At 29.1% G+C, this 24209-nt stretch overlaps 1 long non-coding RNA gene across 1 annotated transcript; it reads right to left on the bottom strand.

Moving 5' to 3' along the window:
• On the bottom strand, window positions 1-23170 carry LOC128667746 (uncharacterized). Its single transcript, XR_008403679.1, has 3 exons — window positions 22534-23170; window positions 18701-18945; window positions 1-155 (listed from the first exon to the last, which is right to left on the bottom strand). It is a non-coding gene; the product is annotated as an uncharacterized LOC128667746 (long non-coding RNA).
• Between the last annotated feature and the right edge of the window lie 1039 nt (window positions 23171-24209).

Raw genomic sequence — 24209 nt, 5'->3', positions numbered from 1 at the left:
AATACTACTACATAGTATACAAAAATTACTAAACGTTTAGTAATTTTGTACTATGTTGAAACCATATCGTTGTAACCCGGCGTGCGCTCCACTCAGTTCTGCCCAAACCGCTTTGGAATAGTGTGTACTGTTAACCTGTTTTCAGGAAGCATAACCTATAAAATTGTATAGTGATTATTTGAGTGAAGGTGAAATATATATGCATGTGCTTGTGATTATTATATATATATATATATATATATATATATATATATATATATATATATTATATTATTATATATTATATATTATTATAAGTTATTATTATTTACTTTTTAATATTTATTATATTATTATATATAATCATAATTAATGTCGTTTCCTACAAATACACATCATATTGTACTATGACAATAACTTTTTAAATTAAATGTTTTGTTATAACAATAATAGCAAATTGAATCATTTATTTATCCTTTATAGACTCACTGAATTTTTTATGATGAATAATTTTTAAATTAGATAAATAGTTATAAATCTAGTTAACACTAAATTGTCAACTAGTGTACAGTCAACTATGCTCGAATCAATGATTTCAAATTAATTAATTATACTTTAAAAATTTAATTGTTTATAAATCTTTATAATAGTCACATATATATATTTGTTTATAAGTATGAAAAGATTCATGTATTAAGATAAAAAAATGCATTATGCATTTATTAATAATTCGTATAAATATATTATTTTTTACAATCAGTTAATTTTATTTCTTACTTTTCAAATTACGGAAGCTTATTGTAATTATTAATTGCAATTATTCCTAAGCAGGTTTTGTACTATTCCATATTTGCGATGTATATTTTACTAAAGAGTATAGTAAATATTCCAATATTCGTACTTTAAAAATTACTAAACGATTTACAATTATTCCTAAGCAGGTTTTGTACTATTCCATATTTGGGATGTATATTTTACTAAACAGTATAGTAAATATTCCAATATTCGTACTTTCAAAATTACTAAACGACTTACAATTATTACTAATGAGGTTTTATACTATTTCATATTTGAGATGTATATTTTACTAAGCAGTATAGTAAATATTCCTTTATCCGTATTGTAAAAATTACTAACCACGATAAGTAAAATATACTAATGTGATTAATAATATTTCCTATATTTTCAATAGCGGTTCAACATTACAATCTAAATATAGTAATTTTTACCCATATTTTTTAGTAAAAATTACTATATTTTTTTCTCCGTGTGTAAATTTTTGTGCTTTTCGAAGTCAAAAAATGTTTGTTATGTTTTTCAACCAAAAAAAATAATAAATGGTCGCAGTTGAATGAACTCATCAGAACTTAGAACTAAATCCATTTTGAAGCGGATCGCGCAAGTAGTTTATGAGTTATATAAAAAAAAAACCTAAAAAAAAAACAATTTTAAGTTTGAATTTTTCGTATAACTCGTAAACTACTAGACCGATCGATTTCGAAATAACCCGGGTAAAAATGTTCAGACATGATCATGTCTCTTTATGTATGACTAGTCCTGAAATTATACATGATCATGCCTGTGCATATATGATCATGCCTGTTCATGCATGATCATGTCTGAAGAAGTCAATACTTCAGGTCTGATCATTCATGACCATGTCTGACTAAGCATGAACAGACATGGTCATATCAAAAGCGTTAAATACGTTCTGGCCTGATCATGCATGGGCATGCCTGACTAAGCACGAACAGTCATGCTCATCCCGGGAAAAAAATGATCAGACCTGATCAGACATGAACAGGCATGAGTCTTCAGGCCTGATCAGACATGACAAATGACCATGCCTGACCAGGCCTGGCCAGACATGTTCAGGTCTGATCATGTATGTTCATGTCTGTTCAGGCCCATCCGGGTAAAAAAATTATAGATAAAAAATGGCCCTAGATAATTATATATAGTTATGTATAACTATATTATACAATGAGACAATGTGAATTGTCTTCGTCGTCCTCAGCCTTGCGGTTCCCATTTTTCCCCGTCTTCTTGTCGTCTGAAACTACACAAGTCATAGTGCCGTGGTCACATGACTTATTTTCACGTTGACGCATGACCGTAAGGGTGAAGTGGGGACAGAGTTCAGAGGCAAGTCCCAGACCCTCAATTATCGGTTAGACAACTTAGACTTCGATCCTGGATCAATTAGCGTACGGACGTTCTTATATCAATTATTCAGTACTAATTCCGGCAATTTACTTGCAAAAACCTAATTATAATTCAGGCAATTAACTTGCGATATTCTGTACATTATTGGCAATTATCTTGCAATTATATTTTATTGTTTAATTATTAATTTCTATAAGTAAAGTTAGTTTAAGTAACTATCACTGTACGTACTGGCGAGATCCTCGTAATATAAATTTATACTGTGCCACACATCTCTCTACATTACACCCAGCGCTTGCATTTTCTTGTAAGTAATTTTTATTATTATAATTGGCAATAAACTTGCACATATTGTTAATCATTCATTTTACCTACTATTTGTTCATCTTATTCATATCCTATTTTACTGGTAAGATCCTTCAATCGTTTAATAAAAGTATCATTAATTAAGTAAGAATTGATAAGTTCGTCAACAATAAGAAATCTATTGATAAGTCATAAGCCGTGAGGTAAGTTAGTGAACTTTACATACGTTGCCATGTTTGAATAAGTGCGGGTCTTTGCTGTGCAAGAACCCCAGCCCACTGCTCTGTCCAAGTGAAATAAAAATTTGTTAGAGGCCAGCCTAGGCCAGGGTTCAACCCGCGAATTCTGGTGGCTGCTGGTAAAGATCGCGAAAATAAAAGCGGTTTGTCTCAACAATTATATATAATTATTTCTATAAAAATAAAAAAATAAAATAGGGGGTGTGCAGGATTCGAACCGTAGACCTTGCGCTCGGAAGTTTAACCTGCTACCCGTTGACCTAAGAGATTGACTTGAAAAGTTAGTTTCTATGAACCTCAAGTAATAAAAATCTTATACGTGATAGATTCTTGGTCAACAAAATTTTATATCTTATACATGATAGATTTTTAGTCAACAAAGTTTTATATATAATTTATTAATTATTGGTTAATAGTTATATGAAATTCTATGTAAGTTATATATAATTATAACTACGTTAGCTATATGTAAATATAACTAAGATAGTTATATTTAATTATAGCTAAGATTTTAAATTTAATCCCATATATCAGGCATGATCAGACATGAACAGGTATGATCAAGTATGATCAGGCCTGAGCGTATTTAACGCTTCAGGTCTGATCATGCCTGGCCATTTTTTATTTCCGATCAGGGCTGAAGACTCATGTCTGCTCATGTTTGATCAGGGCTGATCATTTTTTCCCGGAAGTCTTGATGAATCCTTTCAATCATCGCCAAGCTCGATCCAATCGGTTGATTCGCTTCAAAGATATCGTGTAACAAAAATTAGTTTACGCACATCCATACATACACACACAGGGACCTCAAAACGTCAATATCTAATGAAAACTCGATTTTCGAAAATCGGACTGTTACTAGCTAGATTTAAGTCAAATACACTGAGAAAAAAAAAGTACTATTTTCGTATATTTCTCGAAACAAGAATTTCTTGGTTCGAGAAATCCGTTCAAAATATTTATTTTATTATTATTAATTATCAATTTCTTGAGAAAAGAGCATCAAATTTATTTTTGTTATTATATAAATTTGATATTATATTATGAGTAAACAAAAGAATAGCTTTACTTGAATTAAATAAAAATTATTTCCTTCAATTCTACGAATTCTTGAGACAAAATTATATATTCTTGAAAATTATCAAGAATATATGTTCTTGTATCAAGTAAATGTTCTTAACAAAAGTATTTTTAACTTCCCGCTAAGAAAATCGACGATTTTCAAAAATTTCGGGAAGTTATTGTTTTCACCCCGATTTTTGAAAATCGAGTTTTCATCACATGTCGACGTTTTGAGGTCCTAGGAAGCTATTCTGACTATTTTCAGAATGATGTCTGAGTGTGTGTGTGTGTGTGTGTGTGTGTGTGTGTGTGTGTGTGTGTGTGTGTGTGTGTGTGTGTGTGTGTATGTATGTAAACTCTTTGTAACTTTTTAACTAATGAATCGATTTGGATGGTTGAGGTGGCAATCGAAAGAGCTTGTTGGCCGTCAACTTTCCTGAAGATTTCAGATTTTTTGATCGAATAGACTCGAAAATATTTGCAAATTACGAAAAAAAAAAAAAATTTTTTTTTTAGTTTTTTATTGATTTCTCAGAAACGACTTATACGATCGACATCAAAATCTAATCAGCTCTAGAATTCAATAAAACGCGCCGATTGCCACGTCAGCTATCAAAATCGATTGATTAGTTCAAAAGATATCGGCGTTGAAAAGTTAAAAAAATAACATTTTATGTTATTTTTTCCGGATAAATCAGAATATAACGTACTAAAATGTGCCTGATATTATACCAACTCATCTTTTTTATGGTTTCTTTCGATCATATAATGTCATCGAACTTGGTTTTTAGTTTAAATCACATTATCAACAAAAAAATCGATAAAACGTAGTTTTTAAAATTTTTATCGGATATTTCATATTTTATTGTTTCTTACATGAGTCAAAATTTATTTAAATCTTGATTTTGATCCCCGACATTGATTTCTGCCTTAATACACTTATTTTACTGAACAAAATTAAGAACTAAATTTTAAAAACCGCTTCATTGATGATTTTCGATTCTTAAATTTTCAATCTTCAGCATAACAGGTAACTTGTTAGAGCTTGGAAAGATCATAAAAAAACAATTGCATGTGATAGCATGTGAAGAGCTCGAAAATATATCTACACTAATGTTTTCGAGCTCTTTGAGGTCGAAAACAGCGGGAAGTTTTGGGGCTGGCCCGCAGGGTCAACCGACAGACCGATTTTTTTTTCTCAATGTACTCGAAACATAAATATAAATAGTGTTACATGGAATTCAAAATAATATGGCCGCTAATTTAGTCGTACACAAAGGAAAAGCATGTCGTTGATTCTCTAGCGTTCCCACAGGCCCTTCAGCAATTTACGGGCAACGGAGATTACGCGAAACGTCATTACATACTATATTTGTACATGGTTATACGACATGGTCCTAGGTGCGTGTGTATTAGTTTGTATCAATCCATACACTTGTTTGAAGTGTTAAATTTGTGGGTCTAAACCTTTAGGTACGTATTCTATACAACACCACCCTTTCAACTACTCACACCCCGATGAAATCAACTCCATTTCCGTCGCTAAAAATCTCAATTACTTGAAAGATAATCATCAATTGCGATGTTAATGGTACTGCGAAAAATTGCATGACTTTAAAATCGTTAATTGAATTTTAAAACCATCAATCAAAACCAAGTTTTACCATGATTTAATGTAATTCTTTATTTTAAAAATATTGTTATAAATTGAATTGCAATTAATCCTTTATTTTTTATTTACTTAATAACCAAAATCGAATAAACTATATTTTACGAGTGAATAACAACATCTTTGGCTGTACACATTCGATTGGACGTAATAGAAAAGAAATGAATAAGCCTCTTCATCAAGAATGAGATCTATCTCAAGAGATATCTTTGGTCATAATAGCCAGTACGTGACCGAGGATAGAATTAAGAACAACAACCCCCGGAGAATAATTTACATAATATCTACGAACGAACAAAAAAACTATTTAAATGTAATGAAATCCTGCGTCACCAGTATATATATATATAAGAATATATATATATATATATATATATATATATATATATATATATATTAAGACTCGACGGTATAGACGCTTACTAAATAGAAAACATCTTTGCATGTATATACATAGTATATACACAGATAGATAAATAGATAGAGAGAGAGAAGTATTTGTATAGCTTCTATCAAATAATTGGACGTCATCGTTAAATTGGATATATGTGATAACTGATAGCAGATAAAATTATAATATTTGAGCTCTTTATCGTGAAAATTCACACTTTATTGACCATGATGTTAATCTTAAAAAGTGTGTCACTAGCACGTCCTAAACTAACATTGTTATCATAGAAAATCATATTAAGGTTTTATATAAATAGATAATTCGAAAAATGGATTTTTTTTTCTTTTTTCTATTAAAACATAATATATCAATAATGTATAATTGACTAATAGTCTAATCAACAAGTCCAAAAACGTCTTAAATAGACATAAAGCTCCTAAAAATATGTATGATAGCTCATTAGATGCGGAATGATGTCTAGAAAAATGTTTTTTAAGGGCTTATTAGCACATGAAAAATTGCGATTGTTATAAACAAAAAAAGATTAAAAAAAAAAGGAATTTGGTTTTTCCTTAATAATTTCTAAAATAATGATATTTAAGGAATTTTGAAAAAAGATCCTGAAAGAGGAGGAAATTTCCAATAAAAAAGTCATAACTCCCGGAATTCTATCTCTATTATTTATAATTTTTTTTTAACGCTGAAAATAGGGCTCCGCGAGGTCGTTACGGCATAGGCGTGCCGTCTAAAAAGCCGGTGTATCACCTAAAATAATTTTTTTATAGTATTGAACAACAATTTGAAAATTTGAATAAATTATGGTGTAATCTAAACACTTGAACGAAAACAACCTCGGTGAGAAAAAAATTTTATATCGATTTTTCAAAAATTTACACCATTGTTAATTAACTAATTTTTTTCCAATCTCTGTTTTTATAAATTACGGTATAAAAGTTTAAATAATTAATCTATAAATTTTTTCCTTTGTGGAGCTGTTATCATTTAGGTACTCAATAAAGTAATGAAAAAAAAAATTTTTTAATGTTTATTATTTTGTTAATTATAATTTTTTTTAATTAACAAAAAATGAAATTTCTAAGAAATGTTATGAAAAGAATTTTTTTTCAGTAATATCTTATTATTGCTGTTTTTGCATCTACCATAGGTATTAATTAACAGTGGAAAAAAAAATTTTACGCTATTTGTTAAGAAATTGTTTATAAACAAATAGACAATTTTGGGATGTTTTAAAATTTTTTTTACCATCTTATTGTATAGGTGAAATAATGATTTAAAAAAAAATTTTTTTCTTAAATAAATTTTTTAATTGTTTAAAATCGTTTTTTTCATATTTCAATTGTTTAAATAATTAGTTAAGAAATTATTTTTTTCTTAAAAATCATCTTTGACTCTTTTCAACGGATTAACAAAGAAATACATTTTTTTAATAAATAATTCAATTATTTATTAACTTAACAATTTGTTATAAACAATTAATATTAATCGTTATATTTTTTTCGAAAGCTACAAAAAATTAAAAAAACAACCATATAAAACAAATTATAGAAAAAAATTTTTGTGTATTTTTTACAGCATTTTTAAATATTATATGTTAATGAAATTACAGCCGTTACATAATTTGTCAAGTTATAAATTGTTATAACTTTTAAACTATAAAAGATACGGTAAAGAACACTCAAGTCATTTTTATAAAGGATTTATTTCTCTTTGAAATAAATTCAAAGTCGATCCTGTAACTATTGTTTATCAGTTGTTATAAGCATTTGTTTATAAAAATTTAAGGTTTTTTTGATATTTTTTGAAATTTCATAGCTTATAATTTATTGAATAATATAGATACAGCTACGGACCCAATAACTTTTTTTCTTCTATGATAAAATATCTTTCTAATTACATATAAATCATAGAAATATATAATTTTGTTTGAATATTATACTAGTTTTAATTTATACTTACCTCATTTACATTCTGCTATCGATCAGTTTTCATTTATTTATCATTAGAATTATTAATATTTTGCTAAAATTTAATTATTTATTTACTAAAATAAGCCTTAATCACTTTCTATTGGAGGTCTCTACATTATTTTTTTACAGAAAAATGTCATCTTTTATTTAATAATTGGATTTATTTTCTAATTTTTCTATTTTTTACAGGTATATTCCCTAAATTATTTTTTTTTTTTATTATTTTTATTGTTAAAAACGATTCTGATTCTGATGATTCTCATAACGAATCCAAAGACTTAAAAGATGATGAAGAAATTGAAAAACAAGGAACCGAATCAAGAAAAAAAGAAGAAAAAAGAAAACAATCGCAATTTTTCATGTGCTAATAAGCCCTTAAAAAACATTTTTCTAGACATCATTCCGCATCCAATGAGCTATCATACATATTTTTAGGAGCTTTATGTCTATTTAAGACGTTTTTGAACTTGTTGATTAGACTATAAAATCTGGATGTTTTATTGAAGAAAATTGTCAGATAATATATTTATTTTTGAATTCAATAAATATTGTTATATTAATGGTTTATGGGGATGAAGTGATTATCAATGAATATGATGTTTGATATTAAATTTGTTAAATTTGATAATTAAAATATTAGTTATTGTATTTAAGTTGTGTGAAGGAATATTCAATTACATTAATTAATTGTCAGGTTTTTATGAAAAATTCTAGTTAGGAAACTTCACATTGAATCAATGCAATATATTTCGCATCAATTACATTCGAGTTTAATCTGATATTTCGAGTGTCATTGATTATGAATCATTAAAAAAGTCATTGATATTATTTTTTCTTTCCCAATAGATTAAATAGTTAATTTGAGTATGTAAAGTAGGGGGTATTTATGAAATGGGACGAATGTGAGTCTTTGAATGAGCAGATTTTTTAGAAAAATAATTGAGTAATATTTTTTTTCAATGCTAAAATAATTTTAGAATTAATGGTAGGGGTGTGTGAATCGAATCGAACATATCTTTTTGATCGAATAATTGAAATTTCCCAATTATTCAAAACTTTTCGAATCATTCGAAGCTATTCAAATTATTTGAAACTATTCGAACAATTTGGAACTATTCGAACAATTCGAAACTATTCGAATAATTCGAAACTATTCGAATAATTCGAAACTATTCGAACAATTCAAATTTTTTCGAATCATTCGTAACTTTTCAAGTTATTTGTCAATTTTTAAATTATTTGAAATTTTTTGCATTATTTGTAACTTTTCAAATTACACGATTTGAGTCGAGATTCGTGTCTGAACTATATTTATCTCTGACATAAATTGGAATTATTCGGAAAACTATTATTATGTTGTAATGTCAACTAGTAATCTATATTACTATGTTGAGTCGTTTAGAAGAAAATTTACAAATAATTCGAATTGTTGGAAATTTTGAAATTCGTAAGTTTTAACTATTTGCACACCCTAATTAATGGTAATTTAACTCAAAAAAGTACATATTTGGTTTAAAAAGTTTTTTTCTCAGAAGTAATTGTTCTTTTCATTTTGGCTTATTTATCAAAAAAATATTTTTCTAACAGGAAATATTTCAATAAAATATATAATTCTTTTTGAAAACATCTCTGAAACTTTTATTCTTTCACTAATTTTACTAAAATATTTTTTACAATAACAATTATGAACTCATTTATCTCTATATGTTTTTTTAATTTCAACACCTTTCTTCATAGTTTCCAATTTTTTTAGTGCACAAAAATAACAAAGCACTATTCTCCCCATCTGTGTAGAATTTCACAATTTTTTTTTTACGAAAAAAAAAAAAAAATTGTGACAGTGACAAAATCTGCCGCTACGAAAAAACTTATTTTTAAGAATAAAGTCACATAGCCCATAAAATCAGCCGTATGTACAAACACGTAATAAAAAAGTCCTCATACAACGCATGTGTTTTTATCTGAAAAAAAAAAATAATCCTTTGCTACCGTTTCGATAACTCCCATTACATATAAATTTCACCACTGTAAAAATAGATTTCCATAAATAATATTTTTCTCTCAACGGGCATTTTTATTAGGTCACCGACCTCCAAATGCATTCGTCACTCTTAACTATTCAAACTGAAAGAAAATAATAATAAAAGAATATGCGTATAGAAAGACTTTCATATTCATATATCTATGGATACTACGCACAGCTTCCCATAATAATACCTCTACCTATCCAGTAATTATTCAGATCACGTCATTGTAAAACTATTTTTCTCATTATATTATACATATATCAGAATATTAAAATGACAACCTCCTCGATTTTCACACTCACCTGCCCCAATTTTTTACATGACACTAAAATCTACCGGTTACTAAGTAAAGCTTGAGATTCACAGCTACCCTACACAAAACCCCATAACACAAGGCACAAAGAAAAAATTACCTAAATCCCGTTAGCTTTACAAGGGGTTCATTGCACTTTTCATTGACGCAAAAATAAAATCTGAGGGGTCGTTTTTTGATCCCCTAAGTTACCCTCGTTCCCTTTTTCTCAATGAAATCAGAGTGTGCCGTCACTGTCTCGTACTTCTTTCTCTTCTTTGTCCAACGAATTTTTTCTCCATTTATATATTTAGGGGACTCAACCAGGGGAATCGAGTCCCCTATTTGAATTTTTTTTTTTTTTTTGCAACGTTCTACTCCCAAGTCAAGGGGCATGGAAAATTAAGAGGTATTTATTCTATTTTAGTTATCGTACACCACTAGCCATTTTTTAGTTCAATTCTATTTTTCATTTTCTCCTAATCTTAAACTGTTGTAATAGTAGTTTTAGTATTATGTGGATGGTAGTTCAATAGCGTTGTAGCTATAGGACTACGTAGTAGCTAAACTACAAAAGGGACCCCAGTAATGTCATAACAATACATCTTTTTAGCGACGACACGATAAATCAAAATAAACTTTCTGGAGAGGGATAAAACAGGTTAGGTTCACGGCAGGAGATGTTTCTTCTTTTTTCTTTACTCGTATTTATCTGGCCTCTACTCTTGTCTCTATATACTATACTGTACGGATTGGGTTTGTTGTTCGTTTTCTACAAGATTTGTGAGATTATATCTGTATACGTGTGGATGCATTCTACATAATGATGATGATTGTTCACGGATAAACCTTAGTGTATGCATGTGTTTGTGTGTGCAAGATTAGATATAGTGTCAACAGGTGTGCTTAGTGCCTTTTGTTTTGGGCTGTCAATTTATTTGTGTGTGTGTGTATGTGTGGGGGGTGGGTGGGGGGAATACTCTGTATGCATCTGAATTAGTTACCGAACTTCATCAGTATGAATATCTAACTCACCTTTATAATTCTGAGGGTACACTCCTCTGTTTTATCAATTTAGTTACAATTTATGTGCAGATGTAAGTAAGATAATTTAAAGTCTGTGTAATTTAATTATACTTTATTGAGTAATGAAAGTAGGGGAAGGGATTGTGGCAATATGGGCCCCTTAACATGTTTTTGGTCTCACTATGCCGCGTCTGTGGAAAATTACACACCTTTAAATTTGGGGCGAAATCGGTTCCCCTAAAAAGTTTTAATATTTGATTTTTTTTATCCTTTTTACTTTTTTTTAGTCTTCTGTCATGTATCAGTAATCAATATGCTCCAAAAATAATAAATTTAAATTTAGGGCGAAATTGGCCCTCTAAAACATATACTAAAATTCGGCTATTAATTTATTCCGTCTTAATAGTATATTACCCATCAAGAGAAGAAAGTAGGGTATTCCAAACCAAGTGTATAATTGCCTGCCCGAGCCGAAGGTAAGGGTGGCAAACGCTAGGATTGGGATTTCCTACTTTCCTCCGTGGTGTGCATACGGTTTTTCACCAGATTAGCACCTGAAAGTTTAAATTTTGGCCTCTGTTGGTTGGAAGAATGGCGCATGGAATGTTTTTTATCATTTGTTTGTGCATCAATTAAAAGAACGACTCTCTTTCCTTCAAACCTTGTAGGAATTCAAACTTACGGTGCAGGTATGGTAAAAAAGCTAGTTAATAAATTTTTGAAATATTGATTTTTCGCGCTCAATTGTTCGTTTTTTTTTGGACACAGAAATATTGGAATCCGAATGGTTACTATTCTGCGCCCAACTCAGTACGGTGCTGGAAGAAAATGTACGGTTTTGGTGCAGCACCACACCGATTACTGTGCGGAACCTGACTGAAACAATCAAAATTTTTACAAATGGGAGGAAAATATTATTCATTTTATATTTGACATTCGAAGAATAGTTGTACAAGCATGGACAGTGCCATGTAAACTCTACGCTGTAGAGGTTTTATGCACACACTGACATCAGTAAGTTAACTGCCAGGTACAAAGTCAGCCCAATATTTATCCTTAGGACAAAAATATTCGGGGGTTATTTCTTAAACTGATGTGACGAAATTGAAATCTCCAGTTAACTCACGTTAACTAATGGATAACTTAATCGTAGGATAACTACGAGTGAAGAAATCGGCCATGAGTGATATGCGTACACGACTCACTATACAGGGACAACTTTCATGCACGAATAGATATAGATATAACTATGGACATATACTAAATATTTCTGTGTCTTCTAGAAATGATTTCCACACTTTTCATTAAATTAATACTTTCATGATAGTATGGGAACCATTACCATAATATTATAGGAATGATTCCCATAATGGTATAGAAACTATTCCCATAATAATATGCGAATGATTCCCATATTATTATCCGAATTATTCAAATTGCATTGTGGAAACCATTACTATGATATTATGGGAATAGTTCTCATACTATTATAGGAAACACACCTATAATGTTATGGGAATGGTTCCTATAATTTACGGGATTGGTTCCTATAATTTATAGGAATAGTTCCTATATATTGTGGAATTAATTCCTATAATATTATAGGAAGTATTCCTATAAATTGTAGGAACCATTTCTATAATTAAAGGAAACATTCCAATAATGTTATGGGTATCATTTTCATAATTATAGGAAATTTTCCTATAATTGTGGGAAACATTCCTATAGTTATAGGAACTGCTCCCACAATTTATGGTCGTAATTCTCATGATGGTATAGGAAAAAATTTCACGAAATTATGGGAACCGTTTTCATAATTTTCTTTCCGTGTATAACGATTAATTGCGTCGTGTACTTATATATATTTAAGTGAGTTTTAAACGTACGATATCGATTTTTCATACAATCTTCAACTGAATTACTTCAATAAATCTATATTAAAAAAAAAAACATTATATTTCCTCAAAAATATTAAAAACATTTCCTGTTATCCGAGATTTGATGTGAAAGACGGATATATTTTTAACTAAAAAAAAATAAACAAATAATTTTTCCCGTTCCATCTTTATGATTATGATGTTATTATTTCTAAGTGCATTGTGTCATTAGTTCTTTATAGCTTATTACAATTGTATGAATGCGATTGCCGAGGAAGTCATAGGTCGAAGCCGTAGTTATAGAAATAATTTTAATCATAAAAAAAAATCACCACGTTAACTTTAATTTACGCCCAGCAATCGGGCGGGTAACGATTAATATATATATATATTAGGGTGTCCGTTATTTACCAACTTGACTTTTTTTTTGAGCAGCGCTCCTGAAATTTTTCGTTTATGAGCTAAAAAAAATTATCAGACCGATATAAGCCTTTAATATTCACACTAAACCGTGCCGCAAACTCAATGCATTTTCCATTTGAATATCATGGGGTTTTGGCGCGTTTTACATTTAATTTTTTTTCTCCTAAGCAAGTTAATATACAAAGATGGGAGATGCAAAATTGTAGTAGGAAATCAAGCGCTCCACAAAAAAAGTCTCTTTTGTTTTTTTGATAAATTTACTTGTTTAAAAGTTATTTAAGGATAATCTTATAGTAATTTGGTTGATTTTTTTACTTTGACCGCAAAATTATCATTATCGAAATAAAGGTAAATTTTTTATTAAAGAAAATATTCAATTTTAACTGTGAAGAAGGATTTATTACTGAGTACTAAATGGATTTAGTAACAAAATTTTTAGTCACTTATTTGGAAGAAAAAAATATTTTGTGCCCATCAACATAATTTATTATAATTTAATAAATCATTTTTTTATCTCAATTAAATCTTATTATGGTAAAATAAATATTTGTTTCCACCAAAAAAATATTTGATAATCGGAACTAAATATTTTTTTTGGTAAGCTTCGTCGGTAGATGACTTGTTTAGGAATAAATACTACGTATATATTTGTGGGAAATAATATCAAGCTCTTAAAATCAATCAGAAGACTATTTTTTTTATGAGCTTGACATTGATATGAAGATAACTAGAAAACAATAAGGAATTCGAAATAACTTTTAACGTAATAATTTGTAGGAAATAAAAAAGTCTCCAAAAAAGGTCCTATAATATTTTGTGATAAGTCTGATAGTTTCGCTGGAAAAGTAAAAAGATTTCAAAATTTAATATAAATTCAACTTCAACTTCGAATTATCAAAAAATGATAGGAGATTTTTTTTGTAAAGCATTCAATTCCACACAAAAATTTGCCTGTTGGTTTTTCCTATGATGCATCGTTAGCTAGTTATAAAAATCAAAAGACGCAAAAAAAAATTTTTCCATGTTATTCTTATGGAAAATAAAAAAGTGCAATGCGGGACCTCTTAATGATAATATTAAGAGCTCTAATTTTCACAGGCATCTTTTTATGTCTAAATGGAACTTTTGAACCTGTTTCCAGAAAGAAAAAAAAATTTGTTATTTCTTGAATCACCCTAATGTATATATATATATATATATATATATATATATATAATTACTCCCTAATATATAATATATATATATATATATATATATATATATATATACGTATATATTCTAAACGGGCTAAAATTTTTGACGGTAAAAAAGCATAATGTCAATAATATATAAGCCCAGTCACCAGAAACAGTAAAAGTTGTTACAGAGTAACAGAAGCAGTTATGCAACAGCACGTTGACGTTTATCTCTTGGCTTTAGTAGTTTCTAGATGTTTATTTGTGATTTTAGATCAAACGGGATAAAAAATGATTTTTATTCTCAATAGAGCGCTTAAATATAAGTAACTGCGTTCTATATTATAATTGTTATATTTTTATTATTTTATTATTGCTTGCACGTAAACGTTTAAGAAGGAGCCATAGGAATTAGTGCATATGGCGGGTGGGGATGTATGAAAAATAAATTAATAAAAAAACAAAACTTAAATGGTATTATGTAGGCTCTGTATATATATACTGCAACTCTGTACTCGTGGTGGCGATCTCGACAAACTTGACAAGGGGATTAACTGGTGCATTATGTATTCCAAGCACTTTTATTTACTGGGTTTCTGCAAACACACGATACAACCTTATACCATCAACTCTACAAGTTTCTCAGCTGATGACAGTGATAATAAGTTTTATTTTATTCAGTTATAATTATTTTCAAATTTGTACTTGGCTATTATTTTATAATCAACTTGAAATTTGTTCAAATAATTTATCACTTATTTTATTATTACCCGATCAAAAAAAGATTCTATACAATTGCCCTAGTAAAAATAAACGAGGGCTGCCTCGTTTTAAACTAGGCGCTAACTAGCGAAATCGAGGCAGTTCAAGAGATTGTAAGCCATCTATAATTAAGAAATTGGCATAACATACGCCTATGTATTGTTTAGGTTAATTCATATTTATGTTTACAAAAAACACTGATTAACCTTTAATTCATTATAAAAGATTTCTAAGCAGTTTAATATTATAAAATATAATAAGAACTTCATAATTAAATAAATTTCACATGAATGAGTTTATTTATAATTTATTATTTTTATAATATAGTAGTTTAATAAATAACATAGTTTGAAAATTAATATTTGAAAATGGAGAAAAGACTGGACACTATTGTAGAACTCCGATTGTGCGCAATTAAAACAAACATTGCGGATTGTGACTTAACTGAGTTATTAAATTTAGTCTGGAGTACTCTCAGAGTTACCTATATCAGCAACAATATTTTTAAATAAATGTGATGTTTCTTTTAAAGTGGAAAAAATGCCGGATGCTGATGAAGTTTAATTTAATTTAAAAATTTAAAAAACATTTAATTTTTGCAAAGTATTTCAGTACGTTTGTAAAAACTTATAAATTTAATACTAAAAAATAGTTTATTGAATTTTTATTTTGTAGTTTGAATTTATTCATTTATTAAATAGTACTTTTATTATATAAATTTATGTTAATTTCATCAAGTCATTAGTGTTGATTGGTTAAATTTATTTATATTAATCTCAAACATTAATAAATTTACCATTATCAAGTTATTCATTTAACTTTATAGTTATAATAATTATTTTAAATATTCAAATATATAACCTAAAATATTGAGACATTTGTCATTTTAATGATATTTAAAAAGTCGCCATTTTGGATTTAGATAATCTCTAGCGAAACTGGCCAGGCGCTAGCCAGTGCCTCTGTTTTATGCTAGCTAGCGCCTTGTTTTACTTTAGTGAAACTGGCTAGGCGCTGGCCAGTGCCTCGTTTTCATTTTTACTAGGGTGGATAGAAAAAATGGCCCAATTCATTTGTATATAATCGTACATGATTATATCTTATTTGTATATAATCAGATAATGTTTTCGTATAAATTATATATAATTATATAAAATTCTATATAATTGCATACAAATATATACATTCGTATATAATTTAATTACTCTTTTTGGCATTTTTATAAAGCATTATATACGATTGTATATAATTATATAAAAATTTTATATAATTATGCATTACCTCTGTTCAGTCACGAGCTTGACTAATTTGAATCAAGCTTCGTGCATTTCCGCTAATCAAGTGTCAAGACGCCTTGAGAACCCACTACAAGCTGGCCAATCACATAATTCGTTTTATATTGGTCAGCCAATGAGAGAGTTCGCTATCAACTGCTAACTGTTGGCGCGCTTTTAAGCCAATGGGAAAATTCGTTATATGCAGCAAGGCTGCCACGTCGACACCAAGCTTCTCCACGACTCAACGACGCTACCATCTTGATTCTACAACGCGCTTCGATACTTGTTACCTCGTGCTCTTAAAACCGCTTCGCTATTCTTTTGTGATATTAAACTAAACCGCTACGCTAATTTCTCTCAATATTTAGTCAGTAAAATTAAGGCTGCTATTTATTGAGAATAAATAAACTGATATTTTCGCGTAATTAGTATCTGTATTAATTTCCGTTAATTTAACTGCTCTCAGCCACGTGTCTTTTATATACGTGAATCTTATCACCAAAGTTGCATTCGCTATCACGTGTCTGTTTTGTTGCATTCGCTATTAAGCATAATTTCTTACAATTTAAGGTGTAAATGAATCTCTCATTTATTTATTGATCAAAACTGTGTAATTTTTAATTGTTTAATTCCTCACGCCTAAACCAGATCCATTGTAGTTTATTCGCTCATCTAACAACTTCTATCTAATTGTATATAATTCATATATAACTTTATACAGTTATATAAAATATTTTTTCATCGGGTAATAATTATTTTTTTATGTATTTCATTTCATAATTTCGAAGTTTCATTTTTCAAAATAAATTTTACTTACTAAAAAAATGGGATTCTACAGTTTACGTGGCGCCGCTAAATGATCACGAATTCTTATAGAATTCAACGAAATACGATTGTTTTTTCGAATAAAATTTTTGGATATCTCGCTTTGTTGTGGAGAATAAATGCGATTTTTTCTAAAAAGTGATAAATTTCATAGATTTTTAAACCTTCAAATTTTTTTCCGGAAGGTACATTTAAAGATAAAATTTAAAAAAAAAAGTCTGAAAGTTTTCATTTTTAAAAAAGTTATAAATATTTGAAATAAAGTCTGATTTCGTCGAGTTCTACAAGAATTCGCGGTTATTTCGCGGTGCTACAAAAACCGTAGACTTAAAAAAAAAAAAATTAATTGAATGATCAAGAAATAAAATTATTAAAATTAAATTATTGGTTCATAGACCTCTAAAAGTTTAATTAAATAAAAAAACTTGTATCAATTTTAAAGTGTCTCTCATTAATGACTAAAAATTCAACTGAAGGTAAGAAAAAAAAATATAGTTAAATGTAAAAACAGTCTTTAATCTGCGCAGGCTGTCGTTCCGTTTAATTAGGCCGAGATGTACCGCTTCATTGAATAGAAGCAAGTGTGCACAAGATCAAGATGATACGTAGCGACAATCCATACAAACATGCACACTCATATATATATATATATATATATATATATATATATATATATATATATATATATATATATATATATATATATATATATATATATATATACAAGGGAATATATTCAACAAACCATATGAGACAGTACGTTAACATTAACTTACGCTGCCAAGGACAACGACGGGATAACGATACGAAAAGAAGTTAATATAGACAAGAGTAGACTCGAAATATCTAATGAAGAGCACAGCCGCTTTAAAAGCTCACCACACACATTTCAATGCTATTGTATACATAATATTACACCAAGGTTTTCAGGTTCGCCGATCGAGGATTGAACTCCGTTGAACTACGGTTATACGAAACAAGTCCATGTATATGTATATTTATATATATATATATATATATATATATATATATATATATATATATATAGAGAGAGAGAGAGAGAGAGAGAGAGAGAGAGAGAGAGAAAGAGAGAGAGAGAAAGAGAGTATGAAAAAGTGAAGCAAGTATAGTGTGTATATGTGTGTGGGTGTGTAATCGAGTGGAGTCGAGCGAGGTTGTTGGGTCATTGTCGGGTCAATGTCATCAGAATAATTACCTCTCTTTCTTCTTGCTCTTACTCTTATTCCTCTCTTTCAATTGACGATGGTTTTTATCTTATTTTCTTTGATGGAAACAAAATTTGATATTTTCATTTTACATATCCAATATCACCTACTCGTGGTAGTACTATTTTATTATTTTTATATTTCGGCACAGGTTTCTAAATGTACTCCTTCACAGTTCAGTGCGTTCAGTTTCTGCTTCATCATCTTTTAATATTTTCATTTTTTAATTCAATGTCTGAAATTTCAGAGAAAAATTTATGGTTACTATCATTGTTTTTTATTTCTTAGCTAAAAAATTTTAAATTATTAAATTGTCTAACTTTTTTTAAGCTATAGTCAAATCATTTACAAAAATACGTTTTCAACAAATAAATAATATTATCAGATTTCCCAACAAAAATAACAATCTATGTAAATTTTTTAATTTTCAACAGCTTTAAAACTTAACTAACCGCGTCGAATGCCATCTTAACGATAAATATTGGATCGTTTCTCCAAAAGATATTGTTGTCGATAAAATTTCAAAAAAGCGTTCTATTCTAATGAATTCAATATCGCTGAAGCGATTGGTTCAAAATATTGTATTTAGCATTAAAGATTGAAAAATTGCGTCAAGTTTCAAAATCAGTTTATTAGTTCGTAAGATATCGGCGATGGAAAATTAAAAAAATAACAATTGACTTCATTTTTCCTGGATAACGCATTGTGAAATTCATCATATGTCCCAAAAACTATACTGGCCCTTTATTTTCATAGTGTTTAATGATAACAAGATAAATTACTGCAATCGGTTCATTAGTTTTAATAATATCATCATCACAAATTTTGGAAAAATACTAATTCTCACATTTTTTTCCATATGGTTTTTATATTGACTCGCTTGTTTAATTATAAGTTCATGTGACTCTCCATCTTGATCAAATCTTTTAATTACTGTCCAAAAATATGAAACTTATCAAGCATAATCGGATCAATACTTTACCAAACAATCCTCATTATTGATTTTTTTTTTGTAATTTCTCGAATTCTTGGAAATTAATACGAAACATAACTTTTTTTGAGCTCGATGAGTACGAAAACATAAAAGTACTCGAAAATATTGTTGAGCTCAAAGAGCTCGAGCATACACTACTGGAAAAAATTAAAAGATCAAAAAAAAATTCCAAATTTTTGGGTGATTTTCAACAGGCCGTAACTTTGAGAGAAATGGTCGTACGAGGAAAAAAAAAGGAAATTGTAGCTTCAAGTGTCTAGTTTTTAGATTAGAACTTCAAAAATTTTTAGTGTCAGCGGTTTTTGAGTGATCTTAGAAATTTTTTTATTTAATTTTTGTTTTTTTTCTGAAATTTTTTTATTTTTTGAAAGTTTCAGCACTGTCTAGAATGCGAATGTAGACGAAGCTTGAAAAAAAATTTTTTTTTTCATTTTGTTAAAGATTATGAGCTTTTCAGAGCAAAAAACTTGATCCTTTAATTTTTTCAAAAATTCGATCGAGTGAAACAAAAAACGGCTGGTTGGATTAATCTGGCTCTTTGTAGGGTTTTTGTGGGCATATTGAACTGTAAAATGCACACTCAAAATTATTGATATTTACAATATTTTCGATCCAGTGCTTGATTTTCTAAAAAACCACCAAAAGCCCTTTTTCTGTTGCATTTTCAAATTTATGTGACGAAAGGAAAAAAATTTTTTTCGAAAAAACAATGGCTAATCATTCAAAAGAATTTATTTAAGTTTTTGAAACCCACCATAACTTTCTGTGTGATTATTGGTTACTGAGATATCGATAATCAAAGACAAAAGAATCCTTTTCCATTTAAAAACCGTTGTCTCGGCGACAAGTGGACTTATCAAGGTCTATAAAAAATGAAATTAAAGCTGAATAATGAAGGTATCCGATCCTTATAGTGGTTAAGCAAAAAAAAAGTTTCCCACACCCGTAGACCAAAAAAAAAAATGCAAAAAAAATTTGAAAATTTTTTTTCGCTGGTTTTTCTAAGATCACTCAAAAACCGCTGACACTAAAAATTTTTGAAGTTCTAATCTAAAAACTAGACACTTGGAGCTACAATTTCCTTTTTTTTTTCCTCGTACGACCATTTCTCTCAAAGTTACGGCCTGTTGAAAATCACCCAAAAATTTGGAATTTTTTTTTGATCCTTTAATTTTTTCCAGTAATGTATATTGGCAATAATGTTTTCGAACTCAAGGAGCTCGAAAATATATGGGAGTTTTGGGTGGACCCGCAGAGTCAATCGTTTGTCAGAATTTTTTTCGAGTTATCTTCCTTCTTTAATTTAATTACTCAGTAAATGTAAGTATAGAAAAACAATTCGGTGGATCAATTTGAAAATTTACAGTGTTGTGTAAAGTACACTAAGCAAAAAATAACCTGGCAACATTAGTCTTTCAGCTGATATTTTTAAAGTAACCGTTGATTTATTGAAAAACTCAAAATAGTCATTTTTCGTTCTTATTTCTAATGGATGTTAAAGATACAAAAAAATTTTGATCATAAAAAATTATAAAAGGGTTTCATTAGGAACTTATTAAAGTCTTCAAAGCTGCCTTCCGATTTACTATGTAATAATTGGTAGCTGAGATATCCATGATCAAAGCCAAAAAAATATTTTTTCGTTTGAAGGCTGATATCTCAGTGTATAACGTTCTCTTCTATTTCGCGCGTCCCACGGCGGAGTGTAGTTGGCGCTCAATAGCCGTTATGGCTCTCCGTTGGTCGAAAACTGAAAATAAAATAAACCCAAAACCAAATATCCCACCTGGAGATGTCCTGGATCTCCCTGGACTGGCCGCTCCGCTCAGGCTGGGTTAGAAATCCTAATTGGGCGCCAGTTCGTGTGCCCCACGAACAAAATTAACTCGAAAAATAACACAACGGAAAAAAATGAAAATGAAAATAAAATGAATAACAGGATAGCGATTTCAGATTTAGGAAGAAGGATAGCAAGAAAGATAGCAGTAATTAAAATAATAAAATTAAATAAATACCGGGTTGATGACCATTTGCTTTAATTATCCATCAATTAATTAAAATAATCAGTCAATATATAGCGCATACTCACATAAATAATGTTCAAAAATAATAATAAATCACTTACAAAAGAAAATAATAGTAATAGTATGCGCATATAAACTTAATTCAAATAATAATACTATTGCATAAACAATAAACGTATTGTAAAACATATAGTTATTAATAATCAACAGTCTCACTCGCACGTGAACATAAACAAATGTAAATTAGGAGACAATAGATAAATAATCTTGGATAAGAATTTGAAGTATTTCCCAATACCACTTCCCAGTAAATTCCAATGGTGAGTTTACAGTATTTCAAAATAATTCTGTTTTGAACGCAAATAATAAAATAATTATTTGATGAATCAACTCACAAATAAATATAATAATAATTCAAATTAACAATAATTAATAACTCAATTTAATAATACTTAATACGCAAAGTAATAATAATTCATAATCAATATTCAAATAAATAATAATTAATAATTCAAGTTAGGAATAATCAATACGCTAAATAATACAAATTCGTAAGCAATGTTCCGTTGAATAATAATTAATAAATCAAATCAATAATAATTCATAAATAATACTCAAATATTGAATAATTTCACTGACTGTATTTGTGTTCACTGGGTATAATATTCACGCATTCCACTATATGCTTATGACCAGTTACTGATACTCAGAATTCTCTGTCTCTCTTACTCTTATGCTATATACAAATGATCACCAACTCGGGAACCAAAATTACACGCCAATGTATTAGCCAAAAAGTACTTACAGTTTACGTATTATTCAACTCCCTTGGTTGCACGCTAATACGGTAAATGTATTTTCCTTTATGCAATTTAACAAATGCTCAACTAATGCCAATGGGTGTATATTATTTACACGAAATACCAAATGGCGACAAATGTATAATTAATTTAATGTAACAGAGCACACACGCTACTCTTACAGAGACTATCCCACGTCTGACCATGGCAGCACGTGAATCTCACGCCGGCACCTAGGCCGACGCCATTTTGTCGTATATCTCACTTCACCCAATAGAGATATACCACTGTCGCATGTTATTGCTTTACAGTACCACCAACGTACTACATAACTGTGGCCGTGTAGTTTATCAAGTTCCCGACGCTAAATGACCAATTGTATTTTCCCTAATTAATTCTTAATAATATTCACCGATAAATCAACCAATGATTTATTCATAAAACTAGTAGATTTATTTATAATAAATAAATCTACGGATGCCAACTGTTGCGTTGACGCGCATGCGCCAACCAATTCAAAACAATCATAAGCACATAAATGAAATGCGCAACTATTTTCCCCAGCGCTACAAAATCCAAATATATGCTTAACTTAATCAGTAAAATCTCCTGATTTAAACACAATTCACACCTAAGAAATCAATTAAGTAGTATTAATACAATAATTAAATAAAATCTTATGAATGAACAAACAACAATTATAATACAGTGTCGGATGAGACGTGTGAGCAGCGTGTGCTGCCCTCTGTTGCTCACCGACCTGATGCGAGACTGCCGCGATATTAAAATATCGTGACAAGTGATAAACTGTCATAGAAGAAGCAAATTAAAGCTGAATTAATTTGTTAATTGACCTATGAATTGGTTTCGCTCAAAAAAATTTCCTTGGTCCGTGGACTTTTTAAAAGAAAAAGAAAACTTTCAAAGATTTTTGTCTTGCAGTATTGCTCATGATTGCGCAATAGTCGTCGCTCTAAAAAAAATTTTGATTATATGATCTTGAAACTTAAGATTTCAAGCTTTAAACAGCTTTTTTTAAAATCTCGATACGATAATTTTATCGTATCGTTTAATCATGAAGTTTAGATTATAATAGTGAATGTGAAATTTCGCCACTTTAAATCGATATAACTTAAAGGAGAAATAGGAAAAATAAACTTTCGTTTCCTTTTTAATTCCCAAAGTTGCAAATAATTATCTAGTTAATTTGGATGAATGATTTTTAAGTAATGATTACATTATTTATGTGTACGCACCATTTTTTCCTGATTATTAAAACTTGAACATTTAGAATTGCCAGCATCCAAAGCCTCGTGAGAGGTGTTATACATCAATTTCCGTAAGTTTTCTACTTGACGTTCTAATTTAATTATTCTTTTACAGTTCTCCTGGACCACTACAAATTTTAATTCATGAATTATTTGATGTATCAATTATTATATTGTTACTAAGTCTAATTTTTTTTTTTATGTAAATTCGAATAATGACAATATTTTTTAAATAAATTTCAAATTTTTATCAACTACTGAAAAGTCAATACTTACTCAAAAATATAAGAAAAAAAGAAGAAAAGAAGATATAGAGACACATTATTGAAGACTGAAATTAAATCATAAGAGTTACTTAATAATAAATTGTGCAAAACAAACATACCAGAATTGTCGATTGACATTTCAGGACT

The sequence above is a fragment of the Microplitis demolitor genome, chromosome 1 (genome assembly GCF_026212275.2).
Source record: "Microplitis demolitor isolate Queensland-Clemson2020A chromosome 1, iyMicDemo2.1a, whole genome shotgun sequence".
Taxonomy (NCBI): domain Eukaryota; kingdom Metazoa; phylum Arthropoda; class Insecta; order Hymenoptera; family Braconidae; genus Microplitis; species Microplitis demolitor.
The sequence above is the reverse complement of the archived record's forward strand: the minus strand, read 5'-3'. Positions and strand labels throughout refer to the sequence as shown.